The following is a 9,390-nucleotide window of genomic DNA, read 5'->3' as shown; positions in this document are numbered from 1 at the left end:
GCAGGATGCCCCATGCCACTTTGTGTGCTGCCACTTAATTGGAGCGCCCCAGTTTGCCTTCCCTCCTCTCTCTCCTACCCACGCTCACTGTGGCCAGGTTCTGTCTGACATCAAAGGCGAGGTTATGTGTCCCTTCAAGAAGTTTAAAGCGCTGCTGTTTGGCTGAAGAGGACCTTTTGCAATAGCAACAGGGGCTGTGAAACAGTTTATGTCGTGTTACAATACATTTACTCAAATCAAAAATAAGGAGATGCAAAGCTGACAAAGAGCTTGCATTGGCTTAGAGAGTCAATCCAGTGACTAGGCCTACCTGCACAACCTCTTTTATGAGTAATGGTCACGTGCCATCTACAAGTCAACATGCAAAGTACAGCATCTGAGACTAATCATAGGGGATACACTGTACATATATACAGCAACATATTTGAGCGCTGTTTAATGATTGTGCATCTATATGCATGCGCTCCTATGTGAGAGTGTGTTGGTGTCAAAGTGAACCAGTGTTTGTTTTGTTTTTCCCCATCGCCATGTGCATCCATCAGAATGGACACTTTTCTCATGAGGCTCTGGGAACATGCAGTGTTGACGTGGGCTGTGGAGATAGTAGAGGGGTCACAGATAAGTCATGGTTTCCTACTTTAGATGCACAGCACACACTGAGAGGTAGAGGATGCACGATAGTGGATATGAGGTGTTCAACAAACTAGTATTTTCCCTGTTGTCCATGCAAAGGTTTTCTTTCTTCACCAGTGACGGGGTAACCTGTGAGGTTGTCTCTTCATTGGCTTGGCATATTATCTGTCAGTCCATTTGGTTATCTTCGTAGTCCATAGAAGACGGAGGTCAGAGTCCTCGTGTCTACATTGCAATCAATGAGGTGTTCTTTTCCCTCATGTGTAGGCTCAGGATCAGAGCACCGTATCAAACAATGCAAAGAAAAAAATGGCCCTCTCAGGCTGACAGCAGCTTCGCCACAGCAGTTACAACCCACACATGTGGATGGAGAGGGCTGTTATTGCCATGGGAAAGATTAAATAGGTAGGTACTTGGGGGAAAGTGTAAATAACAATATAAAACAATATAAAAAGTTAAAAAATAATATTTAGTAGTACCAAGGTAGACTGGCACTGGCTTTAGTGAATTGTCTTTTCCTCTTCATTTTGACCGTTTGTTTACAGATGGAACTGATTGATGATACCAAATAGATTGTTGCCCTATAAGGTAGTCAAATAATATCATTATCTATAGCTAATGCCTTTATGCATCTATTTAAATACATAGGAACATTGTTCAGATACCTAGGACTATGTATTTAACTATCAGAAAACAAGTTCAAGTATTTTAAACTTTTAAAATGGTTAACTGAAATATCCACATATTGAGATTTGTGATCTACTAGGGGAGTGGTAAATATACTATAGTCTGTTCCATGCTGTTGTCCTCATTCATCTCTATTTACATGTTCTAGTGTGGATATTGGAGAGGAAGACTAGGCTTTTATGTAAAGAGAATAAGAAGAATAGGAAGTACACTTTTTACAGTCCAAATAACTCCAAAGAGTAGAGAAATGATAATGGAAATGATAATTACATGGTCTCTGAGGAGGTAAGAAGAATACTGACTTTAGATGGAAAATATTGAACCACGAGTACTCAATCCACAGTCTTGAAGATTTATGAAGTTGGTGAGAACGACTTGGTATGTTTCCTATATTAGGAATAAGAATAGGGTTTTATTATGATCTATTTACAGAGGCATGCATCAATGATCTTCCCACCGAAGAGAAAATAGTCCTTCCAATGTATCTATCTGACATTGTCAACCATCTCATGAGTATGAGTCTGTATGTTTTTTCTTTTCTTTTTTTTTCTTTCGTGTTTTGTAGAAAAAAGCTGGAGGTAAAATATTAGGGAGGGAATCAGGAGTAGTAAGAGGCTGTCAAGAATTTCACTGTAGGGATTTCAGCGGGTCTTGTCTTTTGTTCTTCAGTGAAGTCATTTTTGAACGTTGTGCTTTGTAGGTGTCTTCGTGCAATTGGTCAGCCGCTCTGATGTCATCACTGCTCAGTCATTGGGTTATCTGTTAACAGAAAGAGAAAGTTGGAGGGAAGAGAAGAGAGGAGGGGTTGGACAAGAAAAGAAAAAGAAGGCATCAAAGTGTGACCTAGACCACAATTCTTTCACACACTTTAGTGTAGTGATTCCACTCCTACACACACACACACACACACACACACACACACACACACACACACACACACACACACACACACATATATATACATAAAGTGCACCATGGGGCAATGAGTGAAGTCCACATTGTGAGCTATACAGAACCCTCTAAACTCCATCCCCCAGTCCAGGGTTTATGGTGACACAGTGAATCACAGTCACTGTATTTGCGGGGTGGAGTGGGCTCTGTTGTCACTGGTGCTAGTGTAAAAACAAAGGCAGAGTGACCACCCTGTGAGTGTACATGGCAAGCCCAGTTGGCTGAGATTCAGAGTGACAGTGGCGTCAGCATAGGGGGTGACTCTTTAATCAGCTTCAATTAGGGCCAAGGAGAGACGAGCAAGTTCAGTGTGGATGAATCTACTCCATGTCTAAATCCTTCTATTATTCAGTTAGTTTCACTCACAAAAACACTGTTTATTATTCTGTTTTTGTGTCTTGGAATGCACAAAGTTTGGTGGGACCCCTCAGCAGCTTGTGCACTGTGTAAGGATGATTCATGTAGCCAGAAGGAGCACTTTGTGGGTGGGCCATTAGACACAGAGACTATAGTGGAATTCAGCTACTATCTACTGGAGATCCAATTACATGACCCTACTGTAAAGGTGCCTAGCCTGGACCCATTATAAATCACCATAAACAAAGCAAGTATTGACATTGCAGTGCATAGTGTTACAGCTCCACTCAGACCTGTAGAATCAGAAATTATTATCATAGTAGTACACTGATTTCTTTCAAAGACGGTGTTATTTATTAGCAATAAGATGTTTAACTTTTATATTCACTAACACAATTTTAGTATTCCAAAAGAGCTAGAGACAACTTGTCCAACTTATGTTGATAAAGGATAGCGTCAAGACTATAATTTAATTCCTACCAGTATTACAGTAGTATCAACAGTTATTTCCAATATTACTGTCATTTGTGGTATCATCACACACTCACTTTCTCAATGGCCTCTCTCCATGTGACATTATCCCTGAGTGCCTTTCACCACAACAGCACAAATAACTGCAAGCTATATGTCTCTGTTTTGTCCACCTTTTGCGCAGCAGTGAGCCATGTTCTATGAGCTAATATCCTCACAACTGAGATCACAGCCATTGCCCCCGGGGCATGCTACATCCACTCCCAGAGAACAGCAACAGTCAAGACTACAACCCTTCAAGACTGAATGTGGTCCCAGGGTGTGTGATAACTGAGTATGTGATGGGAATGCAGGGCTATTTGGACCTCCAAAGCCAGGTGTTAGCACTTCAGCTCACTGCCTCATCAATAATTGACAGAGGCAAACCAATCAGAACAATTTGCTCCCCACAGCGAAGTGCTAGAGCCGCCTAACACCGGTGAATCATTAATGAGGCAATTAGCTGAAATGGTTAGACAGTTAGCCCTCACTGGCAGCGCTCCTGTGACGCCACTGCGACGGTTAATCTTATACAGGAGCTGCACATGATGGAGTGATGTGCTGGCTAACACAGGCTGAGGGAGAGAGAGTGGAATCACACAACAGCGCTTGGAGACAGAGCTGAGCCTCTTTAAGGTTGGAGTGTAACTTGTGTCAGTGATGGTAGCTCTCCATCTGTTGACCACGGATCAGAGGGCCAATAATGGGAACAAACCCAATTGGCCATTACCATGGGAGATTGACCTTTATTGGTTGTTGTTACCATTGCACAGACCAACAGAAGCCGTCTCCCGGGTGATTCCAGTGTGGGAGAGCCTTTATGGACATGGATAAAATCGACCTCAGTGACATCACTCAAACATGGGGGAAGGAACAACAACAATAACAGCAAAGATGGAGTTTGCCTTTGAAGAGCAGAGATCCTGGATTGTTGTTTGAGAGGAAAATCAAAGCCCCAAGAGAGCTGCTCACAAAGCCTCATCGATTGGCCATATTGGAACCATTTCATAGTTTATCGATGCTCCTCTGCCTGCTCTCTCAGCCCTGGGTCCAGTACATGCTCAATTAAACCAGCAACCTTGATGTCAGGAACCAACCATACAAACACTACAAGTTGAATGGATTATTCTCAAACACACACAACTGAACATTCCTATCTAAAGTAAATATTTCACACACGCCAGATGAGATTAAAATTGTGTTGTTTACTGTACCACATTTACAGCTTTTCCCTGCAAAAAATACAGTATTTCCTTTTTAATTTTTCAGCTTCCCAATCATCTTAATGCATTCTCAGTTTCAATATATCTTTGTGATGGAAGGATTTGGAATGAGAGTGAAAAAGCTGGAGCAATAGAAAGGGTGGGAGCAAGGCTGAAGGAGAGGAAGGGGAGAAATGCATACTAAACTCATAGGGTTCATTGCTGGAGTATAACCTTATAGCAGGCAACTGTGTGCAATGACGTTCCAAGTATCTGCAGGTTTTCATTCTAAACAAAGATTAGATTTAGATTCCAACAAAGTATACTGTATATTATGCTTTTACTGATAGTATACAAACATTCACAATACTTGTGCAGATAGTTTCAATTTCAATCATGTTTGCTTATTTGTTTGCTTTGTATTTATTCCAAGCTATCATAATGTGAGCATATTAAACACAGTTTGCGTTAGTGTAAATTGAAGTATGCAATTGGGGAAAATGGTGATGATGACAACTTCAAGCAAAGTGAAGGAAAATATGTTGTGCAATCTCCTCGTGTAGTCTGCAAAATTTCCGGCCTCCATTGCATTATGGCCTGCTATGAAGAGATCACCTTAGTAGAGATGGGCGTTGTTGAGGCATTTTCAAACACAACCAAAATGGCTGAAGCTGATGTGGAACTTTCTGTTAAAATTCTATTTTCCAATTCTGATGGCCGGTGGCGCAGGAAATTCCGCCGGATGCATGTATTTTCGCCGATGTCCGTTTCCCTCTGCTTTCTTTGTGTTGGAATTTTAAACTCTGGTGGCTTTATGAGGACTAGGGTTGACTGCTCCTCAGGTCTATGCATGGTAAATTGAGACAGCTAGCTAGACTATTTGTCCAATCTGAGTTTTCTCTCACACAACTGTTTTACAGCGGCTCCATGTGGAGCTTAGCGCCGCCCATGACGATTGTGATTGGTTTAAAGAAATGCCATTAAACCAGGGCACGTTTTTTGTCCCATCCCGGAATGCTATGTGGAGTAGCCAGACCCTCCTCTGCTCCACAGCGTGTGGATGGTCTGGCAAAGCGAGACTACAGACATATTGGTTCTCCACCACCACGGCTCACGTCTGCACGCTGTACTCTGTTTACATCTGGCTCAGGGATACGTCACATGATGTTTTGTTGCTCTGATTGTTTGTAGGTCTATCCAATTGCGTCCAGAGGCATTTTGGTCTACGGATGTTGATAATGCTCCTTGGAAATCGGAAATAAACTGAGAGGTTCCAGACTAACTCGCATTTGCGATTTGGTCTGGCCATGTGAGACTAATGTAAACCCCCATGTGTGCTGAACAGAAAAGAAATACAAAAAAAATCTCTCTCAGACAGTCAAAACAGTCACCTATTGTAGCTAATAACCACATTCAACAGTAAGTCCATGATCTTTCATTAATACACTGCTGTCAAATTACTTACTGTATGATGACATATTTTAATGCTAGTGGGAGATAAAGCAATTTGCAGAAGGAAGAAAATAGCTCCAGTTATCTGCTCCATTATTTGCCCCCATTTTAACAATCTTGGGTTCCCTCTGGTGTATTGGTAAGTTACGCTTCACAAAGCAATCAGTTTGGGAAATAATTAAGTATGGTGATAGCAAGCACTTCACAAGAGCTATAGAACATAGATAATGGTGGTTATCTAAATGTGTTTGATAATCATAAATTTAGATGTCTTTTATCCCAAAAACCATTGTGTCAATTAAGAGTCCAAGCGTTCACCTCAACTTGAGATTGCAGTTTATGGAAGGCAGTCCTAACATTTTCACATAACCTGTTGGTCCCAACCGTCTGGAGAACAATTAAGGCTGAATTGAGACTCCAATTCTTAAAGCTCCAGAGTGAAAGAGTTGTAGATTAATAACCACTGTAACAGGTCTTTAGCCCGGTTATCTAATCTGTCAAAAATAACAAAAAGTATTAAAACACAATTTAAATAAAAACAGACCTGGTAAGTCTGCAGTATATCAAACATTCTGTCAGGCTTTTCCCATTTAATCTTCTATGTAATAATTGTTTGAGTCAAGAGTCGTACTACTAACGGTATTAATTGTGGCTCTCTCTCTTTTAACCACCATTTTTCTCAAAACAAACTACATTCCTCAGTTTCTAAAGCTTTTTCAGGCAACAGTGAAACAGACATAAAGAATGGATGGAATGGATCCCCTTTTTCAATAAAACCTTTTATTGTTGATGCAAATGAAAGATTACAAGTAATTGATTAGTAGCTAGCTCAACCTGTGTTGCTGATATTGACACTTGTGCAGATATTGTAGACAGCTAGTCTCTGTTTAATGATTGCTATTCACTTTTATAGCCCTCTCAGGATGCCATCCTCAATAAATATTTGCAAACAGGAAATTTGCAGTATGACTTGAGAGAGTCGTAACCCTGGCACCTATGTGTTTTGAGATTAACGTGTAATTAAAATAGTAACTCAATATTTATAAAACAGTAGTGCAAAGCAATTGAGAAATGTAATTAGGTCATATAATGAGTCATTGGATGGGGCAGGGTCCTTTAAAGTAGCATTCCGCAATGCAAGGATATTTACGTACAGGGAACTTTGTATCTACAAAATGATTTAATAAAAATCAATCAGACATACTGTACGCTCATACAAACACTGTTAACACATAAGCGCATTCACAAATGCACATACAGAAACCTCACCCGGAGACCCCCTTCCTTTCCAAACCGCACTTTTTAAATGTGGAGTGTAGACTTTTTCACTTACTCACCACAGCTTTCCCACAGTTATCGTTTTAAGACTTTCATGCTTACAGCAGCTACAACTGCAGAGAGAAAACACCTGAAAGCACCCCCCCAAACATTACCGAGCATAAAGAGAGTGAAACTGGCCCTGCGCACTGTCCATATTTTCCAGCCTTCTACTGGAGTATAGAAAAGAGATGTTAAAAGCTTAATGGGCCGCTCCTCTTATTGTTTAAAAATTGCTTGACATATAAATGGCTGAAGAAAACATTGGTTGACCTCAATTATGCATTGAAAATAAAGTTATGAGCTAGTGGCTGAATTATTGATGCTGGCACCGGGAACAAGAGCATGTTGGCAATGTGTCACTCCTTTTTTTTGCTGATGCTTCATCTTGTATTGATAATATTTTCATCTAAAAAGCCCATGAAGTCTTGATCTGTGAAAGATGGAAAAACATTCCATGAGTATTGGAAATCTAATGCTATATTACTGGAAGAGGAAAATGGATAACATAACATCGAGTAACATAATGGAAAAATAAAAAAATAAATATGTAGCTTTGAGACAGGACTTAGATACTGTCTGTTGTTTGAGCAACATACTGTGACATCCCTAAAACGTTAATATATTCTCCATTTAAAGAATTGAGACCACATTGATACATTTTCTAACCACCATGTTCCATGCCTTATAGAGGCGTTGCGTTAATGTCAACATTTCGTAACAGCATGTCCGTATCCCGCGTGTGAGTATATAAAATAGGGCATAAAAGCATTAAGACTCTTAGTGTTGGGACTGTCCCATGTGACTGACGCACTTCCTGAGATGCAAATGCTTGTGGTTCATCTGCCGATAGCCTCTCTCCTATTTGTCTCACTGACTCTGTCTCAGAGAGTCACTATACTCACACACACACACACACACACACACACACACACACACACACACACACACACATGCACACAAGCATTGGCATGTGCAGAGCAAGACAGAAATGATAATGCAAATGCTTGTTGTAATAATAACAATATTTGGCATGATTTACAAATAATTGTGAGTTACTGTGATTCATATGATTGTTTTATTACAGTACATTGGGACATTTTTGCATACATAAATTACCTCCAACTTTTTCCATTTTTAAAATAGCTGTGACCAACACCAGCAGATATGAGCCGACAGCTGAAGTATGAAGTAAAACATAGATAGAAAGCAGAGAAACAAAGTTATATATCAAAAGTTGTGTCTGAACTCCCTTCAATATCTCATGCCAAATATATGGCTCATATTAGTCCACATGGTTGTAGGGTTTTCTTTTTCCATTTTTAAATTGCCATTTTTATAAACTTATAGTCTTTTACTTACAAACATTTCACACAATGGTTGTTTTTCTCTTTTCCCCCACAGCTTTTGTTTTTCTCTCTTTCTAGATCACCACTATTACTGTAGTTCAGAGTACACACATATATGGCCATACATTCACATACTGTTATGCAATTCATGTCCTCAGTGACTAAGAGAGGTGAAAAGTGTCCTTATTTGGAGTCACATTGCACATTTTTTAGTCCGTGGGGGTCAGGTGAGACTGTTACACTGCAGGGAGTAGTGTACTGTACTGTAGCTCGCCTGACTGACTCTCTGTTAGTTATCATTCCTCTTTTCACCTCAATGTGAAGCGCATTGTGACAGAAACTCAATCACACTCGTACTCTATGCACGCATGACCCAAAATGATCACCAATCATCAGTAGAGTTAATATTACTTATCATGATGGACTTTAGCGCTGCATCTATACGACTGCTGTGGAAATTCTCTATTAATATTAGCAGTGAGTCAAGGAGTACTCATCCCTTATCTCTGTGGATGTTTTGAGAGTTATTCTGGAAAGCTCTCTCCAGTTCACCGGGGTGCATTTACTGTTAAAGAGACCATAGTGGAGACGCCGATTACCCAATCAGGTCCTGTGTTTATAGACTAAGCCACAATGAGAGCGGCACCGCACTCATTTAGTGTTTCACAATCTGCGGCCATTTAGCAGTCTCTGCACAGCCAAACACACTGTGAAGTGAATGTCTTTCAGCAATTGTTGAAGAGCTTGTTGAGTTTTTCTCTCTTTGTCCTTTTTTTTGGTTGTGTTTTATTTTTGTTAGTTGAGTTACTGAGCTCCTTTCTCTACTGACATTTGTTATGTAGCACCATAAAAAGTGTGTTTAATTATATCTTATATATATTATCACACATATAAATATTTACCAAGTTATCTCCTTCCTTTAGTTCCTTTAA

The 9,390-nt window shown here is 40.1% G+C and overlaps 1 protein-coding gene across 3 annotated transcripts in view; it reads right to left on the bottom strand.

Annotated features, from left to right (window-relative positions):
* Positions 1 to 211: 211 nt before the first annotated feature.
* Positions 212 to 9,390, bottom strand: part of mafa (v-maf avian musculoaponeurotic fibrosarcoma oncogene homolog a (paralog a)) — a 78,191-nt gene continuing 69,012 nt past the window's right edge. For all 3 annotated transcript variants that reach the window (XR_004896861.1, XR_004107546.2, XM_031314301.2), the window contains one exon: positions 212 to 2,079. The gene's annotated coding sequence lies outside the window, so the exon portion shown is untranslated. The remainder of the gene's footprint in view (positions 2,080 to 9,390) is intronic.

Source organism: Sander lucioperca, chromosome 3 (assembly GCF_008315115.2).
Source record: "Sander lucioperca isolate FBNREF2018 chromosome 3, SLUC_FBN_1.2, whole genome shotgun sequence".
Classification (NCBI taxonomy): Eukaryota; Metazoa; Chordata; class Actinopteri; order Perciformes; family Percidae; genus Sander; species Sander lucioperca.
Note: the sequence above shows the minus strand (reverse complement) of the source record. Positions and strands in the feature narration are given on the sequence as shown.